General features: G+C 47.1%; 1 protein-coding gene and 1 long non-coding RNA gene across 4 annotated transcripts in view; one reads left to right on the forward strand and one right to left on the reverse strand.

Annotated features, from left to right (window-relative positions):
- Positions 1-17,463, reverse strand: part of LOC140906838 (uncharacterized) — a 52,228-nt gene extending 34,765 nt beyond the window's left edge. For both annotated transcript variants that reach the window (XR_012157263.2, XR_012157264.2), the window contains exons 1-2: positions 16,959-17,463; positions 7,217-7,335 (exon numbers count right to left, since the gene is read on the reverse strand). This is a non-coding gene — a long non-coding RNA (uncharacterized LOC140906838). The remainder of the gene's footprint in view (positions 1-7,216; positions 7,336-16,958) is intronic.
- The window catches only part of TWSG1 (twisted gastrulation BMP signaling modulator 1), a 40,936-nt gene continuing 37,668 nt past the window's right edge, over positions 16,111-19,378 (forward strand). Inside the window, exon 1 of one of the 2 annotated variants that reach the window (XM_073331600.2) lies at positions 16,111-17,346. The gene's annotated coding sequence lies outside the window, so the exon portion shown is untranslated. Of the gene's footprint in view, positions 17,347-17,472; positions 17,830-19,378 lie in introns of those variants that run through there. The other variant, XM_073331603.2, reaches the window with a different exon arrangement.

Here is a 19,378-nt window from a genome sequence, read left to right on the forward strand (position 1 = left end):
ATGATGACTTTATTGCCTCTGAAAGCGGTGATCGAAGGGGGGAGGTCGGCTGGCTTACAGGGAAGTAGAGTCAACCAAGGAGGTGGGTTTTCATCAAGGAGAAACAGACATATCATACTGTAGCCTGGCCAGTCATGAAACTGCTTTTCAAAGCTTGTCTGATGCGCAGGGCGCCCAGCTGTGCTCTTCTAATGGCCCTGGTGTCTGGCTGAATGTAATCGACCACCAGGTGATTTGCCTCAACCTCCCACCCCACCATAAACGTCTCCCCCTTATTCTCACAGATATTGTGGAGCACACAGCAAGCAGCAATAACAATGGGAAAATTGTTTTTGCTGAGGTCTAACCTAGTCAGCAAACTGTGCCAGCAAGCTTTTAAATGTCCAAATGCACATTCTACCACCATTCTGCACTTGTTCAGCCTATAGTTGAACTGCTCCTTACTACTGTCCAGGGTACCTGTGTATGGCTTCATGAGCCATGGCATTAAGGGGTAGGCTGGGTCCCCAAGGATAACAATAGGCATTTCAATATCCCCAATGGTAATTTTGTGGTCTGGGAAGTAAGTTCCTTCCTGCAGGTGTTCAAACAGACCAACGTTCCTGAAAATGTAAGCATCATGCACCTTTCCTGGCCATCCCACGTTGATGTCGTTGAAACATCCCTTGTGATCCACCAGTGCTTGCAGCACCATTAAGAAGTACCCTTTGCGGTTTATGTACTGGCTGCCAAGGTGGTCCAGTCCCAAGATAAGGATATGCATTCCATCTATCGTCCCACCACAGTTAGGGAACCCCATTGCAGCAAAGCCATCCACTATGACCTGCACATTTCCCAGAGTCACTACCATTGATAGCAGCAGCTCAGTGATTGCATTGGCTACTTGCATCACAGCAACCCCCACAGTAGATTTACCCACTCCAAACTGATTCCTGACTGACCGATAGCTGTCTGGCGTTGCAAGCTTCCAGAGGGCTATTGCCACTCACTTCAACTGTGAGGGTGCTCTCATCTTGGTATTCTTGTGCTTCAGGGCAGGGGAAAGCAAGTCACAAAGTTCCATGAAAGTTCCCTTACGCAGTTGAAAGTTTTGCAGCCACTGGGAATCATCCCAGACCTGTAACACTATGTGGTCCCACCAGTCTGTGCTTGTTTCCCAGGCCCAGAATCAGCGTCCCACGGCATGAACCTGCTCCATTACCACCAGGATGTCCAAATTGCCAGGGCCCATGCTTTGAGAGAAGTCTGTGTCCATGTTCTCATCACTATCGTGATTGTGCTGTCGTCGTCTCCTCTTGCAGGTTCTGCACATACCCCAGGATAATGCGCGAGGTGTTTGCAATGCTCACAACAGCAGTGATGAGCTGAGCAGGCTCCATGCTTGCCATGGTATGGCGTCTGCAGGACAGCAGAGTTGCAGCGGAAGTGGTGGATGACAACGGATGACACAAGAATAGATATTTATACAGAACGACGAGAGGACCTGTGAGGTGGATTCATGGCCCCAGGAGAGCGGAGTTGCAGCGGAAGCAGTGGAGGACGACAGCACCGCGCACGTTTCCTGAGGAAGAACACAAGTACCTGGGAGCACATGACAGACAACATGGAGAAATTTGCTACTGAGACAAGAGCAGCAGAGTTGCAGGGGAAGCGGTGGATGACGACGATGGTTAGCAGTCCTACTACACCGTCTGCTGACAGCAGTATGGTGTCTGCACAGAAAAAAGGCACAAAATAATTGTCTGCCATTGCTTTCACAGAGGGAGGGGTGACTGACTACATGTACCCAAAACCACCCATGGCAATGTTTTTGCCCCATCAGACATTGGGAGCTCAACCCAGAATTCCAATGGGCAGCGGAGACTGCTGGAACTGTGGGATAGCTACCCACAGTGCAACACTACAAAAGTCGAAGCTAGACATGGTACTGTGGATGTACTCCCCCAACTTAATGCGCTTAGTGTGGACACATGCAATCGACTGTATAAAATCGATTTCTAAAAATTGACTTCTATAAGAGTGACCTAATTTCGTAGTGTAGACATACCCATAGTCATGTAAGGGTTGAGAGCAGATATAACCCTCAACTGTTGGAAAACTTCCCTGTGTTATTACATTTAACTTTTTTATAATCATTAGCATTACTAATGTGTGGGTAACGAAGTATTTATTGGTAGAAGGTTACAGATATTCATGAAAAGATTTTTGTACTATTTAGACCGGGAAATATTCAAGAATACTTTAGATCTGGTTTCCGCATCTGAGATTACTTTTCAAGGTATTCATAGAATATCAGGGTTGGAAAGGACCTCAGGAGGTCATCTAGTCCAACCCCCTGCTCAAAGCCCAATCCCCAACTAAATCATCCCAGCCAGGGCTTTGTCAAGCCTGACCTTAAAAACTTGAAAGGAAGGAGATTCCACCACCTCCCTAGGTAACGCATTCCAGTGTTTCACCATCCTCCTAGTGAAAAAGTTTTTCCTAATATCCAACCTAAACCTCCCCCACAACAACTTGAGACCACTACTCCTTGTTCTGTCATCTGGTACCACTGAGAACAGTATAGCTCTATCCTCTTTGGAACCCCCTTTCAGGTAGTTGAAAGCAGCAATCAGATCCCCCCCTCATTCTTCTCTTCCGCAGACTAAACAATCCCAGTTCCCTCAGCCTCTCCTCATAAGTCATGTGTTCCAGTCCCCTAATCATTTTTGTTGCCCTCCGCTGGACGTTTTCCAATTTTTTCACATCCTTCTTGTAGTGTGGGGCCCAAAACTGAACACAGTACTCCAGATGAGGCCTCACCAATGTCAAATAGAGGGGAACGATCACGTCCCTTGATCTGCTGGCAATGCCTCTTCATATATATTCCAAAATGCCATTGGCCTTCTTGGCAACAATGGCACACTGACTCCTATCCAGCTTCTCGTCCACTGTAACCCCCAGGTTCTTTTCTGCAGAACTGCTGCCTAGCCATTCGGTCCCTAGTCTGTAGCGGTGCATTGGATTCTTCTGTCCTAAGTGCAGGACTCTGCACTTGTCCTTGTTGAACCTCATCAGATTTCTTTTGGCCCAATCCTCTAATTTGTCTAGGGCCCTCTGTATCCCATCCCTACCCTCCAGCGTATCTACCTCTCCTCCCAGTTTAGTGTCATCTGCAAACTTGCTGAGGGTGAAATCCACACAGTCCTCCAGATCATTAATGAAGATACTGAACAAAATCGGCCCGAGGACCGACCCTTGGGGCATTCCACTTGATACCGGCTGCCAACTAGATATGGAGCCATTGATCACTACCCGTTGAGCCCGACAATCTAGCCAGCTTTCTATCCACCTTATTGTCCATTCATCCAGCCCATACTTCTTTAACTTGCTGACAAGAATACTGTGGGAGACTTGTGTCAAAAGCTCTGCTAAAGTCAAGGAACAACACATCCACTGCTTTCCCCTCATCCACAGAGCCAGTTACTCGTCATAGAAGGCAATGAGATTAGTCAGGCATGACTTGCCCTTGGTGAATCCATGCTGACTGTTCCTGATCACTTTCCTCTCCTCTAAGTGCTTCAGAATTAATTCCTTGAGGACCTGCTCCATGATTTTTCCAGGGACTGAGGTGAGGCTGACTGTCCTGTAGTTCCCAGGATCCTCCTCCTTCCCTTTTTTTAAAGATGGGCACTACATTAGCCTTTTTCCAGTCATCCGGGACCTCCCCCGATGGCCATGCATTTTCAAAGATAATGGCTCTGCAATCACATCCGCCAACTCCTTTAGCACTCTCTGATTCAGTGCATCCGGCCCCATGGACTTGTGTTTGTCCAGCTTTTCTAAATAGTCCCGAACCACTTCTTTCTCCACAGAGGGCTGGTCACCTCCTCCCCATGCTGTGCTGCCCAATGCAGTAGTCTGGGAGCTGACCTTGTTCGTGAAGACAGAGGCAAAAAAAGCATTGAGTACGTTAGCTTTTTGCACAACCTCTGTCACTAGGTTGCCTCCCTCATTCAGTAAGGGGCCCACACTTTCCTTGACTTTCTTCTTGTTGCTAACAAACCTGAAGAAACCCTTCTTGTTACTCTTAACATCCCAGGTGTGATTTGGCCTTTCTGATTTCACTCCTGCCTGAAGCAATATTTTTATACTCTTCCCTGATCATTTGTCCAATCTTCCACTTCTTGTAAGCTTTTTTGTGTTTAAGATCAGCAAGGATTTCACTGTTAAGCCAAGCTGGTCTCCTGCCATATTTACTATTCTTTCTACATATTGGGATGGTTTGTCCCTGTAACCTCAATAAGGATTCTTTAAAATACAGCTAGCTTTCCCCGTCATGTTATTCTCTCAGGGAATCCTGCCCATCAGTTCCCTGAGGGAGTCAAAGTCTGCTTTTCTGAAGTCCAGGGTCCGTATTCTGCTGCTCTCCTTTCTTCTTTGTGTCAGGATCCTGAACTCTACCATCTCATGGTCACCGCCTCCCAGGTTCCCATCCACTTTTGCTTCCCCTACTAATTCTCGGTTTGTGAGCAGCAGGTCAAGAAGAGCTCTGCCCCTAGTTGGTTCCTCCAGCACTTGCACCAGGAAATTGTCCCCTACACTTTCCAAAAACTTCCTGGATTGTCTGTGCACTGCTGTATTGCTCTCCCAACTGATATCAGGGTGATAGAAGTTAATAGATCGCAGGTCCTGGTTCTCCTGGGAGACTTCAGTTAGTTGCTGGAAGAAAGGCTCGTCCACCTCAGCCCCCTGGTCCGGTGGTCTATAGCAGACCTCCACCACGACTTCACCCTTGTTGCTCACACTTCTAAACTTAATCCAGACACTCTCAGGTTTTTCCGCAGTTTCATACCGGAGCTCTGAGCAGTCATTCTGCTCTCTTACATACAGTGCAACTCCCCCACCTTTTCTAAAGAAGAGTTTATCTGAGAGAAACTGGCAGTTGGAAAGCTGTTATAAGTATGGAGAGTAGAACTTACAGTAGCTGTTTAGTTGTTTGGTGAAATACAGAATATTATGCCATGTGCCTGTATGAATGCAGAATGTACTTGTTTTCAGATGAAGAAAAAACAAACTGAACAGGAGACCAGACTGACACAATATCAAGGTCTCACTTGTGTAGGTCTTAACTACGCCCATTCCAGGATAAGACACAAACTCAAACAGAATAGGGCTACACTTTGTGCTAACTACAAAAAGTAATTAAATTTTAAACTTCCACACTATACCACCTTCTGTTTTTCAGCTTGCATTTACATTCACAAAGATCAAGAAAGTAACAAAATCTATTAGAACAATAATGAGTAACTTAAAACTATGGGTGGTGGTTTCACCACGGCATGTATTATAAGCTTGCTGAACATCAAATGGTTATGTGGCTTCCTCTCCAGGACTCGTTTGTTAAGAGACTTTGCTATCCATTGTCCAATAGGCAATGGAAACAGTAACTTGTCTGATTTAGGGCACGCAAAAGAAGACTCATGGAAAAAAGTCCCATTCAGACCTCAAATTCCATATCAACGTTGTAAGAGCTATAAGATGTTTGCATCCTAGAGGTATTACCAGGCAGAACGCATCCAGTGCTTTCAGTAATTTATTTAAACTGGTAAGAGGACCAGAAGCCAGATGTTCCTCTTAAATCCGATCTGCTGTTCCTTTTAAAAGATAGAAGACTAACTGTCCTCAGTTTCCCACTGCACATAAAATGTACATTTTCTTGTGGATGGGTAAAGCAGAAATTCAGTTATCCTGAGGAAAGGACTGTGTGCTCTAGTGTTGCAGTCCCTTGTAGACAAATTAGGGCCCTTGGCCATCAAGCTCTCCCAGGTTTTGAGTTGTTCCAGTTGTTGAGTTTCTCTAGATTGCCTTCTAATCCACCGTACAAGGATTTCTTATATACGTCTTACCACATACCCCATTAAGAGTGTTGGTGTGGTTTAAAAAATAATCAGGCTGAAAATAACCACTACTCATGGTAGTGAACAAGCCTTATTTCATAGATTGTAGTCAAACTTCTTCAGGGAGGTGTCTTACCCCAAATTCACAATTTTTAATCCTAGGGATCAAGTATGTCACCCTGGCACCTGATAGTCACATATGTAACAGGTTAAACCTCTAATGTGAGGAAGTCTCAAGAAAGTAATTGAGACTTTCCTGGAGTCCAGGGACCCCTCTGCTGTGTTAGAAAGGTCTGGAGAAAGTTCTCCTTTTAACTTCCCCTACTCACTCATCCTTTCCATGCTTGCTGACCTGCCAGACAGGAGACACAATGAACAACTCTTTCTAACTATCCTGTTTGAAATGCCCATTTTAACTTTCTCTTTGAACAGAATGCTCAGTTTAACACTTTCAGCATGTTTCTAGAACACAAATACTACATCTTTAAACATCAGGAGGGTGGATAAAAATCAATTTTTTTTTAAATTGGATTTTTTCATTTAAATCTGATTTTTTGATACGTTTTTTCCTCAAAAAGCATTTTATCTAAAGATACATTATAGCCCAAAGCTATCTCATCATGGAATAGGGATTATAAATTCTAATTCTATAGTATACAACAATATATTCATGTAATGTTTGAAAAAAGTTTTGTAAATGAGTTCCAATAGTTCATGGATTAGGGGCCCAATATTCTGGGCTTCCAGGGGCTTCTGTATAGATTATTTAGATCAATCTTTCCATCTACCCAATGGGACTCAGTGCTCAGTTTAGAAGATACCATCAGAGATGCTTAGTTTTGCAGTTCTCAGATTGTGGATTTGTGTCTTCAGAGATAACATGCTTGTCAACACCAAACATGTTTTAAAGTAAATAATATAGAGAGGTGAGAAATAACAGACCTTAACGCTATTGTCCCCCTGCAAATTTGTGTACACAGAGTCAATCCCTTACCTCTGCAAAATTTCAAAAAGTTCAATGAATAGAAGATTGTTGGGGATGGAATAGATCTGGACAAGGAGAAGAAGTCTGGAGATAAATGTGAGAAGGGAGAGGCAGGCAGTAGAAACAAAAGTGAAACTGTTTGAGCAGCATATTCCATAAGTCTTGAGGTCTTTCTGAATGTAGCCTTCATTGATTTGAGATCTATCATACCATTCTCACTAGAAGGGAAAACCCATAATGGCAGCAGGCTGTAAAAGAGACCCAGTTTGGAAATAAGATCCATTCAAGAAATATGTTTCTTTAAAACATCAGCAAAGTCACACCAGTGAACTGGTGGAAATCACTTACGCACCTGGATTCAGAAACTGTTGAAGTGATAATCTCACTTAGCAGCAGTAGCCTCTTCTGATGGTGTAGAAAGAATATTTTCTTCCTTTTGGACCAATTCATTCCAAATTGAGAATTTGGAACCTGAAAAAGCAGGAAAGCTTATTTTTCTTTTCCAGATTATGAATAAACAGGAAAATGAAGGTAAAGGCGACTGAGTCGGCTGCAGAAGCCAATATTTTAAGTTTCTCATGTTGACCTGGCTGACACAGTTGATTTTTTTTAATATTTAACTATTTTAGTTAAAATTGTTTAACAAAAACAAACCTGGTTTTAAAAAACTTGAATTTTTAACTAAATTCAAAAAGTCATATGCTTGTTTTGTTAAAATATTATATGTTTGCTGTTGAAGAAAAAATCCAAAATACATAATGTTGTTTTAGTTAAATAAAAATTTAAATGTCTATCTGGTGATGTTCTCCTCCTAACTCAGCATGGCAAAAAAAATCCTCCAATTATTAATGATTAACCTGTTGAAATGGAGATAATTCAGCTCTCAATTACTTCATAAATATCTGCTTCAATTACCTTTGGTAAATTAAATAACCAAACAATCATTCATTTTCTGATATAGCTGTAAAACTAATCTGAAAAGTTTTCAAAATAAGTTGCTTTTAAAAATGTATAGTGTGTACCTTCTAAAAATGAAACCTACATCTACCTCTGAGTTGTGAAGAATATGGATTAAGGTTGTAACAACCAACAAGAATGCACATTTATGTAAAAATCCATGATTAAATAGTGTTCCTGACTAGTGATTTAAATCATGATTTAAATCGAATTCACCCTGAACATCAGCAATTAAAATGTCATTCTTCCGCAGCCTACACATTCCACCTGCACTGTAAGCACCAAAGTCTCCTCCCTTCCCATGTGCCCACACTAGTTTAAACCCATGTGAGGATGCAATAGTATAAGAAGCAGAACTGGGGGAACCCAGTTCAAAATGTTACTCTTTTGTCTGGAGATGTTTTGTCCCCTCCTCCCACTTTTCTTTTCCACCAAATGGTTAAGAACATAAGAACAGCCATACTGGGTCAGACCAATGGTCCATCTAGCGCAGTATCCTGTCTTCCAGCAGTGGCTGGTGCCAGATGTTTCAGAGGGAGCGAACAGAACAGCGCAATTTATCAAGTGGTCCATCCTGTCACCCAGACCCAGCTTCTGGCAGTCAGAGGTTTAGGAAAACCTAGAGCATGGGGTTGCATCCTGGCTAATAGCCATTGATGGACCAATCCTCTGTGAATATATCTAATTCTTTTTTTAACCCAGTTATACTTCTGGCCTTTATAACATCCCCTAGCAATGAGTTCAACAGGTTGACTGTGTGCTGTGTTACAAAGTACTTCCTATTTGTTGGTTTTAAACCTGCTGCTTATTAATTTCATGGGGTAACCCCTAGTTCATGTGTTACATGAAGGGGTAAATAACACTTCTTTGGGTGATGTTCCCTATATGTATTCCATATGTGGGTGCAGATGCACACCATGTGCCTGAGTCCAGAAGTGTTTCTTAGCAGTGTCCGTAGACCTGCATGTGTGTAGTACATCCCCTTGTGCTTGCAGCCAAGAGTATAATAGGTTGTGCAGATTGATACCTCTCCAATTCCCTCTTACTGCTGCATGGCCTGAGTTGAAACCTCCTGTTCCTTCACGCTCTTAATTTTGACTAAGAGAGTGAGTTTCTCCATTCTTGTAGATAGTTGTATATAGATAGTAGTTGAAGAGCAGATAATTGAGTTAGTGATAGTTTTTCCCCCATTTGGGAACTGTCCCTGTCCTTCCAGGAGACTATGCTCCGCGTTCCAGGATTTAGAACTGTCTTCTACTCATTCTCATAAGCAACGAGCACCAGAGATGTGTCTACTGCCTCGGCGAGGCTCACTCCTTCCTGCTTCGACAAGACCTTCCTTTCCCCGAACCTGGGAAGCTCAGGAGCTCCACCAGTGTAAATTTCTAATGGAGGAAGCAATGAGACCACGTACACACTTGGATCCGGGACCATCAGACCCCCCGAACAGCAGCCGTCATCAGCGGTGAGCGTCCCTCCAAGCACTTTGCATGCCCCAGATCCAGCAGTACCAATGGTGAAGGACAAGCCCAGACATGAGAGTAAGAAGCACTCTCACAGGCACAAGAGCAGATCCCTGCAGCAGACTGCTCCCATGTGCAGCGTTTCTTCCCCAAGCCAAGCCAGGTCAGCTGAGATGATGCCCGCAGATCTGGCCAGATCCGTGCCCAAGCTTTCCCGAGTGGAAGATTAAAGCTCAGCACAAAGGGATCCGCTGGAACCCTGGTACCTGTGCATTTGGAGTGCTCACAGGCGCACACACCACCCATCCCATCGCTACTGCCATGCTGCTCAGACAAGACAGCCCAACAGATGCCACCCGGATCCTCTGGCATCTCTACGGGCACTCGAAGGACTTCTGGCAGCTCTGAGCCCCTCATTTTGGCAGATGAGCTGATACTCCTGTACCCACCCACTCTGCTCCTCTCCAGACCCCTTTTCACCTAAGAGATCTCCACTCCAGAGGACAAATCTCTTTTACTGCTGCCGGACAGGCTCCTACTAATGCCACACCACAGCCCATCTGTAGTGCTGGTTCCCTTAGTGCTGGAACTGTCCTTGGAGTCTGAGGAGTTTTCAGAGCTGGAACCCTCATTCTCCCCAATGTCATGCCACAGTTCTGACTCACGTCCCTGACCACCTTATCCACTGGCATATGATCCAGCAGCGAGGGTCTAGTACTAGTACCTGTGGGGCCCACCGCAACCACCGGCCCCTTCCCCTTGGCTGTACTGGGCACCCTGGGACTCCTACCAACGCTACCCACCCTGCCAGGCATCCTATTACAAGTGCCCGGCTCCTCTACCACCACTGTCTGAGGAAGAGGCAGATGTCCAACTGGTGCCACTTGCTCTGCCAGTCCCCACAGCTGCTTCCTCTTCACTGGATGAGGTGCTTATTCCTTTCTCCCTTTTTCACCAGATGACTACCGGCAATATCATGATTTGCTCCAGAGGGTAGCAGCAGACCTGAGCATCCCATTGGAGGAAGTTTGGGAAAAGCAACACCAGCTCCTGGACATTCTCCAACCTCAGGGGCCCTCAAGGGTGGCACTACCTATTAATGAAGTCATCCTTCACCCAGCATGAGCAGTGTGGCTCACCCCTGCCTTCTGTGTCCCCACACGTTAGCGGACAGGGCGGAGGTATTTTGTACCTGTTAAAAGGGTGGATTTTCTTTTTTGCACGTGGCAGCTGAGCGAGAATGCCAGCAGACATAGAAGTCACCCCCTCCAGACTGGGCAGCAAAGTGCATGGACCTGTTGAGGAGGAAAGTATATTCCTCAGCAGTACTACAGTTTTGGATTGCAAACTATCAGGCTCTGCTAGACAAGTATGATTTTAATAACTATGCTAAGCTAGCAGAATTCTGGGACAAACTACCAACAGCAGCAATATTAGGTGCTGGTAGATGAGGGGCACCTGGTTGCCCAAGTGAGTCTCCAGGCGGCTATAGATGTGGCCAGCACATCCTCTTGCTCTCACACGACTGGGGTTGTCATGTGCCAGGACTCATGGCTCCAGACATCTGGCTTCCCAAGGGAGGTCCAAAATGCAATCGAGGACCTCCCCTTTGGTGAGTACAAACTGTTTCACAGCAAGACAGACAAGTCCCTTCACTCTTGAAAGACTCCAGGGCCATGCTACAGTTCCTAGGGATATAGGAACTGGGGTAGATAGGGGTATACCGAACAGCTGAGGTGGCATATTTGTGCTTCTACTATGGCGAAAACTTTCATGAAGACTTGTGGAGCCATGGCTATGCCAAAAGGGAGAACCTGGAATTGGTAGTAGTGTGTCCTTGAAAATGTAGAAATTTCCACTGGGCCGGGTGAATGTCCACATGGAAGTGGGCATCTTTAATGTCAAGACCATGAGCCAGGCCCCCTGGGGGAGAGATGGGATAATTGATGCCAGCGTCCGCCTGCAGAATTTGGATTTTCTGATAAATGTGTTCAGCAGCCAAAGGTCGAGAATGAGGCAGCACCCTCCGTCCTTGTCATAAATATAAAGGGAAGGGTAAACCCCTTTGAAATCCCTCCTGGCCAGGGGAAAGCTCCTCTCACCTGTAAAGGGTTAAGAAGCTAAAGGTAACCTCGCTGGCACCTTACCAAAATGACCAATGAGGAGACAAGATACTTTCAAAAGCTGGGAGGAGGGAGAGAAACAAAGGGTCTGTGTGTCTGTCTATATTCTGTCTTTGCCGGGGATAGACCAGGAATGGAGTCTTAGAACTTTTAGTAAGTAATCTAGCTAGGTACGTGTTAGATTATGATTTCTTTAAATGGCTGAGAAAAGAACTGTGCTGAATAGAATAACTATTTCTGTCTGTGTATCTTTTTTGTAACTTAAGGTTTTGCCTAGAGGGGTTCTCTATGTTTTGAATCTAATTACCCTGTAAGGTATCTACCATCCTGATTTTACAGGGGGGATTTCTTTATTTCTATTTACTTCTATTTTTATTAAAAGTCTTCTTGTAAGAAAACAATGCTTTTTCATTGTTCTCAGATCCAAGGGTTTGGGTCTGTGGTCACCTATGCAAATTGGTGAGGCTTTTTATCCAACATTTCCCAGGAAAGGGGGGGTGTAAGTGTTGGGAGGATTGTTCATTGTTCTTAAGATCCAAGGGTCTGGGTCTGTAGTCACCTAGGCAAATTGGTGAGGCTTTTTACCAAACCTTGTCCAGGAAGTGGGGTGCAAGGTTTTGGGAAGTATTTTGGGGGGAAAGACGTGTCCAAACAGCTCTTCCCCAGTAACCAGTATTAGTTTGGTGGTGGTAGCAGCCAATCCAAGGACAAAGGGTGGAATATTTTGTACCTTGGGGGAGTTTTGACTAAGCTGGTAAAGATAAGCTTAGGAGGTTTTTCATGCAGGTCCCCACATCTGTACCCTAGAGTTCAGAGTGGGAGAGGAACCTTGACAGTCCTTCTTAGGGATGAGGAAGTATGGGAAGTAGAAGTTTCATTCCATGTTAGGAGGTGGGATCTACTCTATAGCTCCCTTTAGGAGAAGAGAGTCTGCTTCTTGTTTGAGAACGCATTGAAGGGAAGGGGAGTATCCAGGAGTGAGGGGGAAATGAGAGAAATTCTATGGAGTATCCACGGTAGATGATTTCCAGTACCCAACAGTCCACATTGTGGGCAAATAGGCCAAGACAGCTCCCAAAGACAACATGAGGCTCTGCAAGTGGCATCGGGGGAGGTTCGTGGGTCTTGACCATCGCATCAAAACTGAGGCTGCTGGTGAAAGAGGATGGTCATGGCAGAGGAAGGGAAGCAAGGTCGCTGAGAGCAGTGCTGCCTATGTGAGGCCTCCTGCTGGCATTAATAGTAGGCTGTGTAGGGCGCATGTGGGCATGGATGGAATTGCTACCATTGTTGTCTGCGTTGCAAACTATGCACTACAGTCCACCATTGTCTCTCTGTCCTTGAACATATACATTGCATGCATGTCTGCATATGCACTGCTTCCAGATGGGGCTCCTCTCCATCTACAGAGTCAGCATGGACCATATGGAGGCCAGGGTCCTTATTGCCTGAACAGTGTTCACCTCCCTCACATGATGGACTGATCCTTCCAAGGTCACATTTGGTACCCCCTTCACCTCTCCCACCACACAGACTACCATTACAATGGATGCCTCCCTCATAGGTTGGGGAGCCCATCTAGATGGTCACACAGCCCAGGGGGTGTGAATGCCATGGGAAGCCAGGATGCATATAAACATGCTAGAACTGTGGGAAGTCAGGTTTCAGAGTAACAGCCGTGTTAGTCTGTATTCGCAAAAAGAAAAGGAATACTTGTGGCACCTTAGAGACTAACCAATTTATTTGAGCATAAGCTTTCGTGAGCTACAGCTCACTTCATCGGATGCATATTGTGGAAAGTGTAGAAGATCTTTTATACACACAAAGCATGAAAAAATATACCTCCCCCCACCCCACTCTCCTGCTGGCAATAGCTTATCTAAAGTGATCACTCTCCTTACAATGTGTATGATAATCAAGGTGGGCCATTTCCAGCACAAATCCAGGGTTTAACAAGAAAGTCGGGGAGGGTGGGGGGTTAGGAAAAAACAAGGGGAAATAGGTTACCTTGCATAATGACTTAGCCACTCCCAGTCTCTATTCAAGCCTAAGTTAATTGTATCCAATTTGCAAATGAATTCCAATTCAACAGTTTCTTGCTGGAGTCTGGATTTGAAGTTTTTTTGTTGAAGAATTGCAACTTTCATGTCTGTAATCGCGTGACCAGAGAGATTGAAGTGTTCTCCGACTGGTTTATGAATGTTATAATTCTTGACATCTGATTTGTGTCCATTTATTCTTTTATGCAGAGACTGTCCAGTTTGACCAATGTACATGGCAGAGGGGCATTGCTGGCACATGATGGCATATATCACATTGGTGGATGTGCAGGTGAACGAGCCTCTGATAGCGTGGCTGATGTTATTAGGCCCTGTGATGGTTTCCCCTGAATAGATATGTGGGCACAGTTGGCAACGGGCTTTGTTGCAAGGATAGGTTCCTGGGTTAGTGGTTCTGTTGTGTGGTATGTGGTTGCTGGTGAGTATTTGCTTCAGGTTGGGGGGCTGTCTGTAGGCAAGGACTGGCCTGTCTCCCAGGATTTGTGAGAATGTTGGGTCATCCTTCAGGATAGGTTGTAGATCCTTAATAATGCGTTGGAGGGGTTTTAGTTGGGGGCTGAAGGTGACGGCTAGTGGCGTTCTGTTATTTTCTTTGTTAGGCCTGTCCTGTTGTAGGTGACTTCTGGGAACTCTTCTGGCTCTATCAATCTGTTTCTTCACTTCCGCAGGTGGGTACTGTAGTTGTAAGAATGCTTGACAGAGATCTTATAGGTGTCTGTCTCTGTCTGAGGGGTTGGAGCAAATGCGTTTGTATCGCAGAGCTTGGCTGTAGACGATGGATCGTGTGGTGTGGTCAGGGTGAAAGCTGGAGGCATGTAGGTAGGAATAGCGGTCAGTAGGTTTCCGGTATAGGGTGGTGTTTATGTGACCATCGTTTATTAGCACTGTAGTGTCCAGGAAGTGGATCTCTTGTGTGGACTGGACCAGGCTGAGGTTGATGGTGGGATGGAAATTGTTGAAATCGTGGTGAAATTCCTGAAGGGCTTCTTTTCCATGGGTCCAGATGATGAAGATGTCATCAATATAGCGCAAGTAGAGTAGGGGCGTTAGGGGACGAGAGCTGAGGAAGCGTTGTTCTGAGGAAGTCAGTTTCACGTGCCAGGCATTTCTTTCTCTCATCCAGTCCCACCACTACAGCAGTTGTGTACATGAATAAGCAGGGTGGTGCTAAGTCTCCCTCCCTCTGTTCTGAGTCTGTCTCTCTTTGGAACTGGTGCATCAAGCACCAGCTGATGCTCCAAACCATATACCACCCAGGTACCGAAAATGCCCTAGCCAATGTGCTCAGCAGGACACTCTACCTCAACCAAGAGTGGGAGTTACATGATGCCATGCTCGGATACCTCTTCCATAAATGGGGTACCCTGTGGTGGGGCCTCTTTGCCACTCGTGAGAACTGCAAACTGCCCCTTTATTGCTCCAGGGGAGCCTTAAGGGAAGACTCACAGGGTGACTCCCTTTTCCTCCCCTGAACAGGCAACCTCCGCTATGCCTCCCCCCCCCCCCATTTCCCCTCCTCCCACAAGATCCGCTTGGACTAAGCCACTGTGATACTTGTAGCCCTATTCTGACCCCGCCAATTCTGGTTCACAGATCTGCACAGACTCTCCATCCACACACTACTCTGCCTTTGAACACTCCCAGATCTCCTTATGCAAGACTGGGACCAAGTCCAACATCCCCAGCTGGGCTATCTTCACCTCACAGCCTAGTATTTGGATGCGGCTAAGGGATAGACAGGGCATGCTCCACCCCAGTGTAACACATCTTTAACCAGAGGAGAAGGGCATCCACCAGGGCCTGCTACAGAGCTAAAAGGAGACATTTCACTGCCATCCCCATCCCCTGAGAGCTATATCTATACCCATCATCCTCAACAACTTCTCAATCTTGCCCTTAGACTCTTATAGAGCTATCTGGCAGCACTCAGGTTCTTTGTCTCCCCATGGATAGCACCTCTGTGTTTTTACAAACCCTACGACCATCCGTTTCATTAAGGGTTTACTCAGTACTTTCCTGCCAGTACTCAAGCCCACACCCCTGTGGGACCTTAATCTCGTTCTCTCTGCCCTCACAAAGCCACCCTTTGAGCCACTGGCAACATGCTCCCTCTCCCACCTCTTCACAAAGGTGACATTCTTGGAAGCCATTACCTCAGCTGGACAGGTCAGTGAACTGGCGGCCATGATGGCAAACCCCCCCTTACACTGGGTTCCACAAGAATAAATTTTCCTTGTGGTTACACCCTAAATTCCTCCCAAAAGTAGTGTTGACGTTCCACCTAAATCAGTGCATCTACCTATCTGTATTCTGCTCTAAACCACACACCTCCCACGTGGATAGGATTCTACACTCCCTAGACATCCGCGGAGCACAGGCATTCTACCTCCACATGACTCGCTCATTTTGCACATTGCCAAATTATTTGTGGCCATTGCCAACTGATCCAAGGGCCAAACCCTCTCCTCCCAGTGAATCTCCAAATAGGTCTCCCGGTGGATCCGTGAATGCTACACACAATCCAATATGCCTCCGCCTGAGGGAGCTACAGTGCACTCTATGCAAGCGCAAGCAGCTACATCAGCCTGCCTTGCTGACGTCTCATGGCAGGCCATCTGTCATGCAACAGCTTGGCACTCCGTCCACATCCCACAATGCCATCGCACAAGTAGCAGCTACCAACTCTGTTGTGGGCCAAGCTGTACTGCTGATTGCACTTCCTATTGCATCCTCTCATCCACCTCTGCACTGATCACTGCTCGCTAATCACGCACACATGGAGTACATATAGGGACCACGACTTGAAGAAAAAGAGGAGACTACTTACCTGCAACTGGAGGTTCTGTGAGCTGTGTAGTCCCAATTCCTATTCCAATCCCCACCCTCCATCCCCCCTGCTGTGGACTGGACTGCACAACAGTAAGAGGGACACTGGAGAGGTGTCCACATGCAAGACCTATTGTACCCTCAGATTTGAGCATGCACTATGCACATGTGGGTGTACGGCTACTGCAAAGAAACACTTCTGGACTCGGGTATGGGGCGCGTGCCCACCCATGGGTGGAATACAAACAGGGATCGCACATCTTGAAGAGCCTCCTGTTACAGATAAGTAACCCCTTAGTCACATTCTTCATACCAGTCATGATTTTATAGACTTCTATCCTATCTCCCCCTCCCACCTCTCTTTTCTCAGCTGAACAGTCTCAGCCTGTTTAATCTCTCCTCAGGCCCAAGCTGTTCCACACCCTTAATCCCGGCTCTTGCCCTCCTCTGTACTTTTTCCAATTCCAGTACAATTCTTGTGAGACGGGGCGACCAGCGCGGCACAGGGCGTTCAAGGTGATTTTCCACCAGGGAGTCAGTCCAGTGTGGAGCTGTTGCCACGTCTGGGCCCCCGGGGGCCCGTCTCCTGCGGAGGTGGACGGTGCCCCGGGGCTGCGCCGCCCAGGGACCCGTTTGGAAAGTCTGGCAACTGTGGCAAAACTCACCCGCGAAATGGCCCCGGTTTGGAGCCGGTGAGGAAGGTGGAGCAGGCCCATCCCCTCCTTGGATGGGACCAAGGGGGCCCAGGCAGAGCCAGGCACGCGGGGCGGGGGCATCCTGGTTTCCCCCAAGTGAGTGCGGATGGGTGGTGGGGGGGGGGGTGAGCCAGCCCCTCCCCCACGCCAGGCAGAGCGGGGGAGGGTCCTGTCCCTTGACGGTGCCCCTAGGCGGGGCGCTGCCGGGCCCTGAGTGAGCGGCGCGACGCGCGGGCCGCCTCCTCGCTGCGTGCGGCCGAGGCGAAGGAAGCCGCGGGCTGCCGAGCGCGGCCGCTGCCGCCGCCTCTCGAGCCGCCGCTAGGCACAGGGGGGGCTGCCCAGCCCACGACGCCCTGGGGTAAGAGACCCGCCGGCCGGGGGGGGGGGCTGCTGCGGGCCGGGGGGGGCGCCAGGGGCCGCGCAGAGAGAGGGGCTGCCGGGCTAGGAGATCGGGGGGGGCTCCGGTGCCGGGAAGGGGGAGCGGAGCGAGGCTGCGGGGTGGGCGTCGCGTCTGCGGCTCTTTCAGGAGCTCCGGCTCGCTCCGCTTTGATTCGAAGCGAACTGCTCCCCTTTGTAGACAGGCTGGACACCCCCAGGCAGGGGGCGCTAGTCTGCGCTGGGGAGGCCATGGCTGCCTTTTAACGGCGTTTTGGAAACACGCCCGGCCCGGCCCGGCCCGGCCCGGCCCCGAAACGGCGCCTGGCACACGCTCCCGGGAAAGGGGGGTGGGGATGGGCCGGGGAGTTGCTGCTGTTTCTTGGCTCTGCCTGTGGCTGTGGGTGGTGCGGCTGCCTCCCCCGAGCCTCGCCCCGCAGTTTCCATCATATGCGGGGGTTTACAGGTTGGTGCAAAGGCTCTCCGCATCCCCGCCGTACGCATTGTTCCGGCACCCCTGCCCCAGAGAAGGTTGGGAACCTATCAGAAGCAAACTAAAACGGTTTGGGCTTGTTTTCCCTCTCTGTCGCCAGCCCCGGGAGGCCCGTGCCAGGGCCATCTTTGGTAGGAAAATGGTGACTCGGTTAGAAGGGCAGGGTGTGGGTGAGCTCGGAGTGTTCTCCGTGGAGTATTAAGTCAATTCAAAGTGTTTTGTGAGCAGTTAGCACATGAGTTCCTAGACAAATGTTTAGGGGGAAATGGTTGAATTGCAAAAAAACCAAAAAACCCTCCAACCTTTTATGCATATTTCATGTTGTTCGGGAGATCAAGTTCAAGTTGGCATCAGATTTATTTGTGAGTAGTTTCTGTATAGTCATTCACTTGAAAACTACCTAGCCACCCAAGACAAAATGAATCTCTGAGGAACAGAGACCTCAGTCTTATTTCTGTGTATGGAACCAAATGATATGAAATACAGACCACCACCCTTTCAGCCACTTCAAGGGGCAAGATCAACGTAGATAGTGAAGGGGAGCGCTCTGCTGTACCAGGGCCCTAGTGACCTTATATTATTGTAGCACTTAGGCTCTCTGGTCATGGACCAGGTCCTGATTGTGCTAGGTGCTGTACAAACACAGAACAAAAAGAGGTTGTCCCAAAGAGATTACAGTTCAACTACCTTGCTCCTCATTTCTCCACATCATTCCTACCAATCACATGTTGATCCAGACCCATGGAAAGAGAGTGATCTACTCCTTTGCTGCCGTAGCAGCCTCTTGGACAGCAGTACCAGATGTTTGTGCAGGGAAAGGGAGTTAATCGCCAGTACTCATGGTGGACCTTTCAGGGGTATTTTTCTCCCCCGTGTCATGGTTCTTTTGTTTAGATTAGAAAAAATGGACATTTCGGATTAATTTAGCTAACTCAATCACCTGAAATCGAGCTAAAGGTGTTGACCACTTTTCATAGTGTAGATACAAGGTGAGTAACTAGTGTTTGTTAAGCCAGACTTAAAATTGACCTTCCAAATCAAGCTTTAGTGTTCAGTTTAGGATGTGAGTAACTGGGAATGAGCCAACTGAATTATGAAAGGTTAAACAAGAGGGATAGGTAGCAGGCAGAAACTGAATATAGGTAAGGAATGAAGACAGCCAGTGAGAAAGGTTTGAGGGCAAGCAGGGAATGGGGTGTAGTGAAAATGTAGATTGAAAGGGTAAGTGGCAACTAAGAATAAGCAGTGAAGCATGGAAATTGTTAGCCACTCGCCCCACAACACACATCTGTATTAAATTATTAATATAACTCCATTGCAGTGTATTCATATCAGTGACATCTAGCCAGTTGTGTATTCGGAAGCCCTTTGATATACAGTGACTAAATCCAGATTGATGGCATTGAAACAATTTGGTGCTGTGTTAAAACATATCTTTATTCACTAATCTATCAGAGCTTCTCCTTTATAAAATAAGTACTTTTTTACTTACCATATATTTATTTTAGTGCCTGCTGTTTTT

Source organism: Lepidochelys kempii, chromosome 2 (assembly GCF_965140285.1).
Source record: "Lepidochelys kempii isolate rLepKem1 chromosome 2, rLepKem1.hap1, whole genome shotgun sequence".
In the NCBI taxonomy this organism is placed as follows: Eukaryota; Metazoa; Chordata; order Testudines; family Cheloniidae; genus Lepidochelys; species Lepidochelys kempii.